The sequence below is a fragment of the Tachypleus tridentatus genome, chromosome 8 (genome assembly GCF_004210375.1).
Source record: "Tachypleus tridentatus isolate NWPU-2018 chromosome 8, ASM421037v1, whole genome shotgun sequence".
NCBI classification, from domain to species: Eukaryota; Metazoa; Arthropoda; class Merostomata; order Xiphosura; family Limulidae; genus Tachypleus; species Tachypleus tridentatus.
The window spans coordinates 70,715,646-70,732,734 of NC_134832.1; the positions used below are offsets into that span (position 1 = coordinate 70,715,646).

A 17,089-nucleotide genomic window follows, 5' to 3' on the forward strand; every position below is an offset into this window, starting at 1 on the left:
TCTGCAAAGACTTTTAATTGTAACAATTGCGGATTTATCAACTGATATGTTATAGGAAATTTGAAAAACAAATTCAGCTTTGTATCATATTAAGTGTTAGAGCTATGGCTTATTACATAAACCAATGTTTTTTATGATTTTGGGTTTTCAGGTGATTTTACAGCCTCACTATGCAAATCCTGAGAGAGATAAACATGGTTTAAGAACATTTTTGAAATCTGTGGAATTAATTCAGACAGTGTAGCAAATTTCAGCCTTTTACCACCATTACTCTTGCAGATTTAAGCAGACAAAGTTGCCCGAAAATGAAGTTGCCAAAAATAACAAAAATATAATTAAATTTTACAGGGCTGTAAATCAGAAACTATTAGAAATATTGATCTAATCTTTGTCAATTTTTTATTATATGGGTAGATGAGCACATGTGAATTTTTTCAAGGCATTTTGTGGGGGTAACCTTGAAAATTTTCCAAAATCTGGATGATTTGACATGGAATGATTCAATAACTAGTGTGTTATCTAAGGTGAGGAGATGGAGGCAGGATACAAGAGATAGAGTTTTTAAGCCTACCTCTAGGGTACAGGCTGTACGCTGGGGCTTGTCAGGTGATGGACGGTGCTTGGGGGTGGATAACGCAGGAACCTTGTGTGATTAGCTGCCGAGTGGATAGTTCATCACAGTGGTGGGTGTTGGGTGCATGGAGGGGAGCCAGGAATACTCAGCTGAATGACAGAAACTGACTCTTTGAGAAAGGAAGGGTCTGCATGGTGAAGTAATGACTTGGAGTCTGGCAACCACACAAACTTGATTATCCGGAGTAATGATCTAAAGTCACTCAATATAGGTAAGAGTTTAAATTCTGAACAGAAATCGAATGCAGACTATGGCCAAGATCCAATGGTAAAGTCAACACATAAAGCTAAAATATTAATGTCATTGGCAAATGTTATAAATAAAATAATATTTCGCAGCTCACATTAATGGTTGGCAGTACTTTAAATACAAACCACTGTTGGACACAACATAAACAAACAAAACACAATAAAGACTAATAGATTATAAGAAAAAGATTTTCCCAATATGTAAATTTCATAATTATCCTAAAAAGTAGGTTATATACAACACTGTATACAGAAGTTTTGTACTCAACCTGTAGCAAAAATTATAAATTCTAGGTGACTGTTATACATCAAAAAGTGTTTTGTACGACCTTTATTTAACACTGTTTCAACCTTTTCGCGACGCAATTTCTGACTTTGCGTAATAGTTATAACCACAAAAAAAGATAATAGACACGACTTGTTATCCCAGCTCTTGCGTAACACGCCATCAGATGGTGAAACGTGTGTCGGACCCATGAGGAAACGTTTGTATGTTTTTTGGAAATTCGTGCATAGATACACAAGGGCTATCTGCGCTTGCCCTTCCTAATGTAGCAGTGTAAGGTTATTGGGAATGCAGCTAGTTATCACCGCCCACAGACAACTCTTGAGCTACTCTTTTACCAATGAATAGTGGGATTAACCGCAGTTATAACGCCCCACGGCTGAAAGGGCGAACATGTTTAGTGTGACGGGAATTCGAACTCGCGACCCTCGGATTACGAATCGCGTGCGTTAACCACCAGGCCATTGCGGGCAAAAAACTATTGAAGTAAAATTTAAAAACATTTAGATAAAATTGTTTCAATTACGATGCAAAACCTGCTAGACTAAATAATTAAATTCAAAGTACAATAACAGCAACTTCTACAGTTGGTAAATTCTGACTTTAATAACTACATCATATCGACCTTTAATATGGCATCAACATCATCATTTGAAAATTGTTGTAGCTCTTGAGGTACTCTTTTACAGTGAGAGTGACCGAACTTTATAACGCCCCCACGGCTGAAAGGGCGAGCATGTTTGGTATGATGGGGTTTGAACCCGCGTCCCTCAGACCGCGAGTGAAGAACACTAACCACCTGGTCAAGCCAGGATCCAGGTGGTAAAGGTATCTCATCACAAACCAAGACGTCATGGTTTCACAAGTTATCACCAGAGGAAGTTTCACTAGATTGCCACGAGTGGTGACAAAACGTTATAGTTCCACAGAGTATGGCTAGTACATATTTGATCATCATGAATATAAAATGATGATACTATAGAATAATTAAAACGAGCTTTTAAATATTAAATTAACTCAATAATTTTCGGTAAAATGTTACAATAAAATAATCTGGACATGTTTCTTTTTAACAATTTATTAATTTTTTCATAACATAAATTTTGCATTATGACCTGCAAACAGTGACACGTCTATTAACACAACATTTTCGGAAAACATTATGTGGCTTGGAAATAAATAGCCAGTACCAAATGCCAGCAGCCTATTCTTAACACTAACAAAATACCTCATGGATTTTCTTTCTTTAGATTATTTTATGAACTCACGACACTTCTGCTAATTCTCTATATTAAATTTTTTGCTTAGTCAGTTACATCCTCCATCTGTACCTTGAGGTAGTATAATCTTTTTCCTCCCTATTTATAACATTGATTATTGTCCCCCTCTTTTGAGTAATCACCTATAGCTCTTAGCCTACTTATCGCCTACATCTTTCTCTGACCGTTTAGTTTTCCATTCAACATTTCCTCATCTGCATACACCAAAAGCTGAAATTTATTATTTAACAGAATAGACTTATTATAAATAATTTCAGTACTTTCACTCTAATAGTACCCTTCTGCTTTCCTGAAAGTTATTGTTAGCTGATGTATCCCATGCATGTAATAGCTTAAGTTCCTCCTGAAATCGTGCTTCTATTTCTTACAGTGTGTTATTCTCTTTATCTATTACCTCTACTTTATTAGGATAGACTTTAATTTCTCCTCCATCGTACATACTGCATATAAAAACTGCATATCTTAAAAGTATAGGGGCGACTTACATTCCTAAATAAAATTTGCCACACATTGCACTCGTTACATCTATCAAACTGTGGACACTTTACTCCTACACTGGTCTTAACCACTTGATTTATACTTGTGGCTTGAAAATAAATAGCCAGTACCAAATGCCAGCAGCCTATTCTTAACACTGTCGCTGCTAAGACTAATGTTTAAGAACCAATTGTCTGGCATGAACCAGGTGGTTAAATCTCTTGAGAGTTGTAATCCGAGGGTCGCGGCTTCAATACCTGTCGCATCAAACACGCTCGCCCTTTCAGCCGCGAAAGCGTTATAAGTCACGGTCAATCGCACTATTCATTGGTAAATGAGTAGTCCAAGAGTTCATAATGGATGGTGATGACTAGCTTCTTTCCCTCTAGTCTTACACTGCTAATTTAGGGACGGTTAGTGGAGATAGTTCTTGGTAAATTTTCTTATTTTGAGACTATGTGGGGGAGTCCTAATGGATCAAAATGTGCTCCTTTTTTATTTCAACCAAAGTAAACACAGACCCATTGACTACTGCTTTTATTACTAAGGTCCAGGGTGATGATGTATAATTGTTTCTCTGCATGGTCAGGTAGTTGATCACTGATAAAGATATTCCCAACCTTGTTTCTTGTAAATAAACATTGTGAAAGAATCAAATAAGTCTAAATGAGTTCATTGTTTTCTCGATGTCAGTGACGAAGTTTCTATCCTCATCGATGTCTAAAATTGACTGAAATTATTCATATGCTAGAACATTTATAGTATTGAGTAAGGCACTACCACGACGTATTTCAATTCATAAATATCAATATTCCACCAACTTAAAGTGTGAATCTCCAAGAGATAGAGTGTGAGATAAAAACAAGTGTATATCCTCCAGATTATTCGTCATATTTTATATCAGATCTTTAATCTTGAAATTGTTTTCCTTTTCCACTATATGTTTTATAAAATTCTTGTTTGTTGACTCTCACTCCATAAACGGCATCTTATACATCAATCAAAAAACTACTGTATGGTCCCTTAATAAATTAATTAAATCTGTTTCGTTAGTCTTCATTTTCTTAAATACTGGCTTCCATATTGTCACGATCTTGTATCCTGGAGCTTCGAGTTGTTTTTGTTACTTACATGTGCTATTAAAAACAAACCAGATGGATCTATTTAGAACCACGTTCTCTGTGTCATTGTCATAATATTTACTATAACCATGGTAGTAGCATGTTATATTTCATACAGAAACCAACTTCTCAATAATTTAGGAGTTGCTTCTCACCATCGTTAAGAGCAAGTTGGATTTTTACTTTCTCGGATTTTTGTACATAATATAACAAGTACTTGGCTGTATGGTATCCATGATTAAGTGTGAAAACTTTCGATTGTGATGATGTAAACCTTCATCTGAATATAACCATATGTACATAAACCGGTTATGTACACAGACGAACCTACATCTGTGAGTAATTCTTTCCTCGATTGAAGACAGCACCATCGAAATATATCTATATTTGATCGACAGTATCTAAAGATATAGAACGAGAAATGCGAATTTCACCATAATTTTCAAGAGAACAACGGAAATGAATAGGAATCAACATTCACAGTTTTTCCTCTCACCTGTGCATCTGTTTTCGAAAGTGAAAGATGTACTCTTTCTTTCATTGCTGAAAGTGAGAATCCAGTAACTTTTGTCTTGTGGATACTAACGCAATGAGAGGTTCTCAATATTTATGACTTTAGTTTATATTGAAATGTAAGATAAATATTTTTTCTGTAGTTCTTCTAATCCAATATTTTTCAAAACAATAATGAAAACAGAAGTATAAACTCGTAACTGACAATTATTCTAATTCCGAGACTTTTGATAACGATAAGCGTATTTTTCCATCATTTATAATAATTTTGAGCTTCATTCCTTGGCGAATAAAATAATTTAAGGTGAAGTGTCTGTCTAACTGCTTCATATTGTGTTCTGATGCTGTATAATTCGTACCTTCTTTGTAAACTAAGAATGGACAGAATTCGTCGAATAAATTATAATTTGGTTTCATGATGTTTTTCGAAAAACAAAACAAACAAAAAACAAATGTATATTTGACGAATCTTTGAAACGGTTATTTAAGATAATGTTTAATTACTCACACACGTGAATTTGCCATATCGATCAAAATCACTACTTTGTTTTCTGATACTAACGGCGTTCTGGTAAAAATGATCAAAGATGTCGTTTGTTTACTATTCTTTTATTTATGTTTCTTTTAAAATTTTACATATTTACAAAATTTGTTACAACCACTACAAACTAGGGGTTCAACTCTCAAGCCTTCATCATTTTTACAAACATTAAAATATTCAGAAGAATTATGCTCATTTAAATGCTCAAATGCGTTGTCACATTGTGAACAGTAATAACTTACACCGAGGAAATTTTTCATTGACGTTATAACATTGAAATGATGAGTTAGTACCATAGGAAGATTTTGTCTCAACGTAAAGAACCTCTACATGCTGCACGATTGTAATTTTCTGAAAATACTAATCTATTAGATAATTAAGCTGACTTTCAAATTTAGAAATGCCTTCTATACTCTGAGCAATGTTAAGACTGGTACTATAGGAAAGGTAACTGTTATTATTCATAGCAATCACTGATCATTTTTAAGTCGATCAAAACTGATTTCACAAATTTAAGTGGAAGTGAATCGATCTTTCTGTATGAAAAATGATTACAAGCTCACTCAGACTTATTCAACTGCTGACATAATGTTGGGCACTGTATATAATAACTGAATGACAAAATCAAAAATACTGTAACAGATTACGTCTGATATTTTAAGAGTATATATGATAGTATATCAGGGTACGACAAACACAGATTTCTGTAATTCATGTTATCAAAAATCTTTAAAATAATCATTTGATTTATAATTTGAGGTATTTGTCTGCATTTGAATAACTGGATTTAACTGTAAGATACTGAAATAGATATTAAGAAACGGAAGTATTACTCAGATTATATGAATACAAAGTAACTTTGCTTTCAAGTGTTTCATGTATATTAGTGACCACGTGGCAATATTCTATATGAAATAATTTAAAATTTAGCTGGTACTAAAGGTCAAATGGTTTTTCTAAATTTAACGACTATCGTATATATTTTCTAAACCAAGTTGGAAAGCGTTCTTAAATATCACACTCAACAGGCTCTAATCACCTTTCTCTTCTTAGTTAAAGGCTGTTTGAAGTATATACGATAACAACATTGAAATTTCCACGGTAGTTTGTATACTGTATAATCACTGTCTCTTTAAGTATATGACTTTTGTAATTCTTAAAAGTCTCCAAACTCTACACATGGAGAATCTAAGAATTCATGTAATTTCATATCTTATATAACAGTAAAGTTAAATAAAAAAATCGTTCATTTATTATGGTTAGTTGTAAGGTGATAAATGTTTTTCATGATAATAACTGCCATATTCGAATAATATGCAAGTTTTACTAATGATAGCGGAAACAAGTACCTTGTAGGACAATGTCTGAAAGACTTTATGAATAGTATAGAAATGTATTCCATAGTTCCACAAGATTTGTGTTACTACTGAAGATTAGAGGTATGTTTACCAGTGATCAACATCTAATAGCATAAGACACTCTCCAAGTTTAATTCAACTGTGACCTTGTAAAAGAAATAGATGGATAAATAGTGAGACGTTCATTTAAGATTTTAGTTGTAACAAAGTGTATTAATACTTGTTAAAATACGGAAAATAATAGTTACAACTTAAGATATTAATGACGTCATCATACATGTAAGTATAGTTACACTTTCACACCGCATTTATTAAAATCCTAGAGACAGCTGTTAAAATAATGATTTCAATATAGTTAAATTTATACATTGATCATGTGAAAGTTCAGTATCCACTTTTGTAAAATAACACCATGAAGTATCATGCATAACTAAAATATTTTCTCAAGTTATAGCATCTAGTAAAAGTAAGTTTAATTGTTGCATAATATTTAAAAAAATTTCACTGATAACGTAATTTAATATTGAAATACAATGAAAACAACTTGCTCCAGTAACACAATGTACATGTAGACTTCATGATCATGATAGGTAGTTACAAACTATCGCTGAAACATCAACTTCCATAGTTTCAAGACATTGATCTTCTCCATGACTTTGTAAAATTTTTATATGAGTGCGGACCAATCTCAAACAATAACATAAAAAATGGCTTAAACTCTGGAACAACACAGACTTTTAAAAGTAATTTTATCTCACTTATTGTATAAGAAAACAATTCTTTGACTCTGTTTTCAGAACTGCTTTTCCGTTTTTTTTATATCAGCCTTATTTTTATTTAACTCTTGACATAATTAAGTATTGATAACTTTAATGATATATCAAACTGCTCCTCAATATGTACGTTTCTGACACTTTGAATTAAATTATTTCTGTTTGTTGTTTAACGCAAAGTTTTACAATTGGTTATACGTGCTCTTTCACTAAGAATATTAAAATTCGATGTTTTTGGTATATGATTCTCTCACACTAACCACTCAGCCACGAATGTTATGGAGTGAAAGACTTTTCTCAAGATGGCAAAGCATGACATAAGTAACTTGCTTATTATTATATATTAGTATCAGGCATATTATATTTTTTAATAATGCACTTTATTGATGAGTGAAAAGCGTCGTATGCAACAGATATGTTGAAATTAAAGTGGTTTGAATACTACTGTTATACATTATTCTAATTGTTGAAAGCTTTCATGGGAGTAGATATAGAATATAGTATTATAAATGTAATAGGTTTAACATTTATTTCTGACGGTAAGTACAGTAATATAATCTCGCTTCGCCAGCTTAATGCGCAAGTTAATTCACTTGTGATTTATGACACACGTTTATAATCAACAAGAAGTTAAATAAACTATCATTACACGTAAAACCATCACTTAAACTGTGATAAATTCAATTTTAACTTATTGATATTTTCATACCACGTAATGCTTTATGTTAAAATTTTACAGAAAACAATTCATTCGAACTTGGATGGTGGATTTAATATTTGGGAAACATAACAGGAGTACATCTACTAGAAAGTGATGGTGATTCGAGAATTGCGACAATTAGCAGGATAAAAGGTATGCGTGTTCTAATTAAACTATGTTGATGACAACATCCGGAGTAAATCCAGGTAACAACTTCTCAAACTCATACACACAATACATCAAGACCTCATTCATCAATGTTCTGTACTCTAATTATTTAGGTTTATGTACACTCATAAAATAAAGAAAGGAAGAAAAATGAATTTTGTTTATTGAACTACTAACCAATCAGTATTCGCTATTCGTGTTATTATGTGCCCGTGCTTTTCTTATTGGGCAGACCTATTGTACAGTGTAATTCATACGAGCTCAGAAAACTGAATGTCGTATTTTAACTGCCACACACTATAAAAATGTGATACAGCTATAACACTAAATAAATAACAACGAACATACGAATAATTCATTGTGAATTCGTAGTTTGTTATGTATGCACACTACACGAACTTTCTATACGGAGTACCTATTGGACGGATATCTACCAACTGACAGGTCCATTGATACCACTTCGTCTCTACATTTATTCGCTTCTAACGGTAAACTAACAAGTCACGTGATTATTCTTATTCTTGATAGGTACAAAGTTACAAAATGAAATATACGAGAATACCTCGCACAGTGCGGTTAATGCGTTGGAAAAACTATCGCATTGATTGAATCAGCACTGAATGGGGGGAAAAGTTTCAATGGGAAAAATAATGATATGTGGATACCATAAGGAATTTCTTCATAGTAGAAATAATTAAGCCTCATTAGTTAGAAAAAAACACATATAGTTATGAGGTAAAATAAAAACGATATTAATTGATAACCTTTATCTTGAAAAATTAAAACAATGAATATTTTATTTTGAAAAAATTAAAAGTGTAAAAACTTACTGTTTAATGAAAATCTATCAAATCTTAGTTGCACCATTTTCTTTTTCTTCATTTCTTCGTAGTGTTCTCGGTCTGGATCACGATTCATAATTAAGTCTGTATCAGTTTCCACTGCCCGAAACACTTTTTCAAGTTCCTGTAAGAGAAATTATTCTTCCTGCTCATCACTAGTACTTTCGTTACACTCTGGACTTTTTTCTTCTTCATGATATGCCCGATCTTGGTCTAAATTAAGGAGCGTATCATTGTCGAGAGCTTCAGAATGTGCGTAAATGCATTCTCGAACATTATCCACTTTCTAAGACTCGAATTCAATATTGTGTCCAATTTTGACGACGTCTTGCGAAACATCCCTAATTTCGGACTCAAAGCGGCAGGAATGGCTTGCGCAATCAGACAAAACGTGCTTCTACGCCGCTCTCGTGTTACTCATGTTAACTTGGAGCCACGCTTCGTTGATGCTCTCGATAGAATTTCTGATGTAATTTTTCTAGAATTCAGTTAAAGATAGTGCAGCTTTTCCAGTGTAGCCTTCACTGCTTCAGAAAAAGTTCGCTTCAAATAATAAGCTTTAAACGTCGCAATTACAGCTTGATCTATTGGTTGCAGTGGAGATGTTCTATTGGCTGGAAAAAAATGAATTTTGACATTTTCAACTCGTCAAAGCAATGGGACAGTAATTCGAAGGAATGTTTGGATCCTTTCCAGGTTTAAGAATAGGAACTACTATAGCTTGGCGCAAAGAATCAGGAAAGACATTCTCCTGCCATATCCGGTTAAAGACAGCTAGGAGAATATTAAGAGAGGCAGGAGAAAGGTGGCCTAACATATCATAACGTATATCATCAGGTTCAACTGATATATTGTCAGATCGATGAAGCAGAAGTTTGTGCTCCACCATCATAAGGGACCATTGTAGTCATAGCGGTAATCAGTCGAAAAGAAAAGAAGCAGATACTCAACTCGTATTTTAATAGCTAAGAAGGAAAAGGATGAGTGTGAAGAGCTAGATACATGAAAAAGTATTCACCAAAAGTATTGGCAATGCTCTGAGCATCAGCAACTTCATAGCCATTGAATATTAAGATAGAGAGGGGGTAGAAGTATACCACCCACTTACCTTCCAGATCTTGTCCCGTTGACTTTTGAACTGGTAGTTGAAGAAATGCTGGAGGTATATTTAATCCAAAATTCTTTCTGGCTTTGACGTCTAACTCGGCGAGCCTATGCACGGGCTTGCTGAAATGCAATGCAGTTTATAAGCGTAGGATATCTATGAAATTTATTATGATCGTTTTGTTATAGGACAAGCAGAATTCCACCAAGGGCAGGGATATCATGGGAAAGATGTCGAGGTTTTGGGGATGCACTGAGCAGCTGCTTGGACAACACAGTTAGTTGCAGCTGCTACACAATCATTTATCGATGATTTACATAAGATGGCAGAATCAAGTTCTGAGAGAGCAGTGAATGAGAGCCAGTTGATCTAGTCCAACTTCCATTGAGGCACACGGGTCAGGTGGCACTGACCAATCTCCCTTAATATGACAGGAAAATGATCACTACCCCGTGGATTGATGTCAACCTACCAAGAAAAGCAAGTGAAAAGCAAAGGGGACCATATACAAAGATCTATAGCAATAAATGACTGACTGGGTGCATGAAAATAAGTGTAAGAGCCAGTATTGAAGAGAGACAGGTTGTGATTCAGGAGCATATGCTCTAGAGCACGACCCCTCACACCAATACTAGAACCACCCCAGAGGGGTGATTACGTCCATTAAGATCCCCAAGCTTAAAAAGGGGGTTGGCAGTTACTCAATCAAGGCATCAAGGTCTGAGGGATGATAATATTTTCCAGGGTTAAGGTACAGAGAGCAAACAGTGATGGTACAAATTGTACAAAAAATCGTACAGCTTTGTCAGAAGTTTTATCAAGTACAAGTACGTAGCGGCCCGGCACATCTATATGCTTAAAGTACTTCGCCTGTACTCTTGAGTGGCTAAAATGGAATTTATCGAACTTTATAGCGTCCTTATGGATGAAAGAACACACACTAGAAAGGATAAAAGAGTATGTTACGTGATGGAGTGATTCGAACTTCCGATTCTTTGTTAATATCTATCCAATTTTTTCTTATAATGTCTTGCGGGACAACACTCATTAAAAAAGAATAACATTTATGTATTGTTACCTGAATATTTTTTACGACTGTGATTGGACATCTACTTTGTAGAATTCAACCGATAAAATTATACTATAAGAGTATCTTAGCAACGTTAATGTTTGGAAAAGAATTTCAGAAATTTAGTCAAGTACTAAAAAGCCTAATAAATATTGATATTTCATCTTATAAAGAGACAAGTAAGATATTATGACAGAATTATCATTAAGAAGTATTTTTTTGCTTAATTATGTTTGCTGTCAAAACCCAAACTCAAATGTATGAATAATCTATTTTATGTCTTAAAAATGTGAAAAACATATACTATTACAACCAGAAACGAAACAATAAGCAGTTCCTTGTACATCACTTGTTTCCAATCGAAAAATCCTCAGTCACTGCTTCTGTTAATTACGATTGAAGAGGCTTAAACGGTACAATTGTATCTGTAGGAGATAAAATCATAGTGTAAAACTTATACAGGTGATATTTTAATTTGGGTTGTATGAGTTCTTGATATGGGCCGTTTCTAATGTAATGCTGTATACTATAAAAAAAATTGTGGAAATGAAACCAGCAAGAAATCGTTGTACTGATTCATGATGACGAAAATCCCACTTAAGAAAAATGTATTCTAAAGACGGCTGATATTGGTATTAACACTTTAATTAAAAATGAAGTACAGTTTGAGCTCCTTTCCCCCCCAAAGTATGTTTTGGGTTACTAAGTTATGTGCAGGGGCGTAGATTCTGGGTGGGATGGAGGGTATACATCCCCTCCTTCATTTTAGGTGGAGGGTATGGCGCATACAATTATACCCCCTCTACAGTTTGGTCTGTTGAATTGTTTTATTGCATCACAGGCCTACAAATTGTGTGTTTGTTCTTGTGATTCTCGTGTTCTTACCAATGGAATTACATAATTAGGCCAAGATGTTGGCTTTTTCAGTAGCCGAAATGTACATCTTTAATATAGGCGTGCTTCTAAGCTTTTCGATCTAAGCAATAGTCGTAAGTATCAGTCAGTAGGCCTAAGTATACATGCAAGTATCGTGGCAACAAGATTACTCTGTGACTGCATGTTTACAGCTTTCAGGTTCTCGCAATCAGAGATTACCAATTTGCAAATTGAACAGTCCACATAAGTGGTTGCAAAAATCATCCCCCCATCGGGTGTAAAACATCTACGCCCCTGGTTGTGTGAACATGATTAAAAGTGTTGTATATCTTCGCTCCAGACAAACAAACACAGCCATTTTATAACAGGAGTTCGAAGTTACTTCCATTGGAATGTTTTTTCATAATTTTTTGACATAGTTTCTAGTCGTTTGTGTTAATTTGGGTGAAAATGTTCAAATTAATCAAAGATGTTGACCGTGAGTATGAAGCAGATATTAGACTGATAAATGTGATTTAATGGTGGTGTGATATAGACATTCCAACTCAATACATTTAACTAATTGATCATTTAGATTTGTAAACATTACTTGTAATTTAAAAGTAAAACTATTCTTAAACAGACAAAAAAAAGATTGGAGAATTTTACCTATCGTCATTAAATCTTCGTGTACAAACACAAATAAAACACCTTTACAAATATTTTCATAAATATGGTTATTTTGGTACTTTTTACAGTTTTACTTAATTTTTTATTCAGTTTATTTAGCACCACAACACATCATCAACTGCCCTTGTGGATACGTGTTAACGGAAGTCATGGCTGTAAGTTATGAATATGGATATACTTTGATTTTTATTCTTTTCATGTAAAAATTTGAGGGACATAATCTGTTTTGTAGAAATATGTCTTTATAGTAATTAAATAAGAAAACTCTAGATAAACAAGAAATGCATTTGGAATCTTCCCAACGTTAAAACTTTTACTGAAACGAAGTGTTTTTGCTAGTTTATTTTTAAGTATATTTTACACGAGACGGTAATTAAAAGCCGACTACGAATTTGAATTTCCTTACACAGAGACACAAAGCAGTTTCGAATAAATGAAAAGAATATGTTTTATTATAACGTGCGAAGTAAGCAATATATGCAATGAGATTTTTGTGAATTTCAGTTAGAAGAAAATATTACAACAAGAAAACACCTGTACTAATTACATCATGACATAAAAGATCACAAGTTACGTAAAATTTCTCCGGGTTTTACAAATTGCTGTACGTGATAGTAATGCTGGTGTTGTTTAATGTCGAGTGTTGGAGGTCACTGACTAATGGCCCCATGTTCGAGCCACAATGTTTCGCTGAACACGTTACATGCTTTTAACTGTAGGGTGTTTTAACTTCCTTAATCAGTGTCGTTATTTAGTTAAGAAGAGTTACTTAAGAGTGGTAACCACTGCTGATAGTTGTCCGTATCTATTTAACAGTTGTAAGTAAAGAGCGGCTCTGTCAAAAACTTAGGAATGATTTGAAACGGATTTTTGTGCTTTCTGTTCTATAATGTGCCATTTCTTCAGTTTTTATTTTAGAGACATTACTTCGGATGCTTTAACAGCTGTTTGTTAAGAAAAGTTTTTTATTATTATTCTCACAACCATCGCCAGTATCTCGTGTTGTGAGGACACTACGTCGAACACTTCCATGCCTGTTCTCTCTTCACTTATTATAGACGTTAAGGCTGTCTGTGTTATTATATTGTTTTGTCACTATGTTTCTTTTTTATCAGCCTTCTTTTTCTCTTGTATTCAGCTTTTCGTTGCATCAAGTTTCAGAATAAATTTACGTATTTTATGCCATAAACACAAACGAAACGTTAAGAAAGACATTAATAAGTGCATTATGGGAAATACCATATGTCAAACTCTTGGTTACAATTTTACCAATGAATAGAGGGTCGAATGCCCTCACCACCTAGCCATTCCTACATTACAAGTTTTGTTGGACTAAGTTGTTAACGGATTTTCTTTCCGGTTATCACAAAATGAAGTCAGCTGTAAATTTGAATTGAACGTAAATTATATTCATAAATTTCTTTTTCGCTAAAACTAATATTAACATTTTAATAACTGTGGTTCTGTTTTTCATACTTACCGAAGCAACCTTAAACTCTAAAAATATGTTTCTCTTACAACAAAGCCACTTTGGGTTATCTGTTGAGTCCACCTGGTAGATTTGAGAACCTTCTTTTGGTGTTGTAGGTCTGAGTGCTTCCTGCTGCACCAGCAGTAGACTGTAGAAATGGCACATCATTATTTATTTATAACAAAGACAGATTAATACTTACATTAAATGTTGCTATGAAAAAGTATTAAGAACTCTTTGAATACTCTTTCACTAACAAATAGTGAGATTCAGCGTCCCATTGTAACGCCCTCACCGCTTAAAGAACGAGCTTCTGTGGTGTGAGGGAGATTCGAACCCGCGATTCTCAGATTAGGAGTCGGGTGTCTTTGCCATATAGCCAAACCAGGTCGATTTACCATGAATCTGCGACAAGAATAAAACATGCAAATACCATTTTCTCAACTAAAAATAAACAATCTATAATAAATACATATGCTGGCCATATGCACACACATCATACAATCCATATATAAACTATTTATTAAAAAATAACTACTTAGTATATTTTCCTTTTTAAATTAATATGTTGTTCTAATTATACTTTTATTGTTATTATAATAAAAATACAATTTATTTATGATATAACTTCAAACTTTAACTTTTTCATATCTATAAGTCTTAGTAAGTCTCACAGTTCTTGGTGGTTGTACGAAACCAGTTTCTTCTGCTCCCTTACTACTAGCTATTTAAAAAGGCGACAAATGTTAATTAACTGATTGATATTTTGTAATTAAGCACAAATTTACATAACTGGTTATCTTTGCTCTGCTCACATTGGATATCGAAAATTTCTTGAACAGTGAAAGTTAAGAAACCGCTAAAAGAAGGAAATAAAAGACATATAATACAGTATTTTCTTATTTATATCCACAATAAAATCTGTTCGATATTTTGGATATTACTTCTAGTGACAAACGGTATATATACGGACTTACAACATTAAAGATCTGGTTTCGATACCTGTCATAGACAGAACGCAGAAAACCAATTGTGTAGCTTTATCTTAACTTTATAGACAGACAGAGGTTTGGTTAAATATATATATTTGTTTCACTAGGATAACGAAAAAAGAATGACTAGGAACAAGCCTTAAAGCTTGAATTATGCCCAGGAAAGCTCCAAAGGAAAAGGTAAAATATCTTTATTTTTTTGTTTGTCTAGTATTAAAAGTATTAGCAAAATATTTTAAAATTTGTGAAGTGTTTTTTAAAATACTTATTTTATCATATACTACACCCAAGAACAAAACCGCCTCTTCCTCCCAATTACCAAATTTACACCAATTGCAAAACTTCAACACAAGCATCGAAAGTATGGAATTAAAAAAACAACCTAAGTTCAGTTACTTCTCTTCGCCAAAACAACCACAAAAAGATTTCTCAAGCAAATTTCAATTCAAAATCGGAGAAAAGAAATCAACAAAGATAATATTTCATATCAAAATACTTTTTTCAACACATGAATTTCCACTTTCTAAAACTAAACCTCTTATTCCTTTTCAAGCACTAAACAAAGTCAGGTAACTTAGTCAAAAACGATCAGTTGGTTTATCTTTACAAAAGCAAACTGAACCTGAGTTTCGTTTCAAACATTTAATTAATCAACCTACATGTCGCAATAGTGACGATAATTGTGTAATTTGTGCAGATCGTGTACAACTACCAATATCATATCCACCAGGATGCAATAAATCAGAGTCGTCTCAAGTGATTTAATGGAGAACAATCGTTACAGTATACATTTCCCTTTTGGCTGTTACATCTAAAACATTTAAAGAACCGGTGTAATAGTTTTAGAGGTAAAGCTCATTACCATCAGTTAACAATATTTGAAGAAGATCAAAAAAGTCACGTTTAATTTAATCAAAAATTCAAAATATACTCGGAATATTCAGCTGATAAAAGCGACTAATCATGTAGTTGTAGTAAATAAATATCCTGAGCTCTTTTCTTGTTAGAATAAAGAAAGACTACATGAGCCTAATATTTCAAGCCATAGTTATAAAGGATCATGAGAAAAACCTTGGGCATTAGAAAATTGACACATGTCTGTACACCTAACCAGGTACTTACCAAACCAATGTTGGTTAAAAAGGATCAAAACGTAGAAAGAAAACCATGATTATTACAGGGCAAACATATTGAAGACAAAGGAAAATGTTGTTCATCATCTTGTTGTGATCTAACAGATATGTTTCTTTAGAAGGATTGGAAATAAATTAAAATATATTGGACTGTATTTTAAGTGAGAATTAGCTATCGTTACCTTATGATAGTATATATAATAATAGACTACACAGAGACAAAATAGGACAAAAATCGAATCTCACATCACAGCCAATCAATTCTACAAACTTAGTGGAATCAACAATTTACGACCAACACCACGATCGGGTAATGAAGGATTAAAACAGTGAAATCATTTACATCACTCTTATCCTATAAATGTACATCTCAACGAACATTCGAATTAAACATCACCTTCATGTGTTTCTATTGATTATACTAGGCTAAACACCAAAGTAGGGAGTGTGTACGTCGTGTTGAGTTCCTACAGTTCTAACATTTATAAACATTCCCGTACCTTGTCTGATAAGCATATTTCAGATTTTTAAAAATTATGACAATCTCGACATATTCTTACAAAGAAATGCATCTCTGTTTCATGATTCATTAAATCTGTTTACTTTTTGTTATTTCCAATTGTTCCCAGATATCGTTGGCTCTAATACTTCATGGATAAAACAATATTTTAAATTATGTTTTTTTCTCTTGTAATACTCTGCTATGACCAAATTTTCAATATTTTAATGTCTTCTACATGTTTAATGTAAACGATATTTTAGATCACGTTTTATTTCTCCATTACAGTTTTTTCCATGTAGAAACTCATATTTATAAATTTAAGTATTTTCTA

General features: G+C 33.3%; 1 protein-coding gene across 2 annotated transcripts in view; it reads right to left on the bottom strand.

Moving 5' to 3' along the window:
* The window catches only part of LOC143222620 (nonsense-mediated mRNA decay factor SMG5-like), a 51,446-nt gene extending 40,174 nt beyond the window's left edge, over nt 1-11,272 (bottom strand). For both annotated transcript variants that reach the window (XM_076449329.1, XM_076449328.1), the window contains exon 1: nt 8,930-11,272. The gene's annotated coding sequence lies outside the window, so the exon portion shown is untranslated. The remainder of the gene's footprint in view (nt 1-8,929) is intronic.
* Between the last annotated feature and the right edge of the window lie 5,817 nt (nt 11,273-17,089).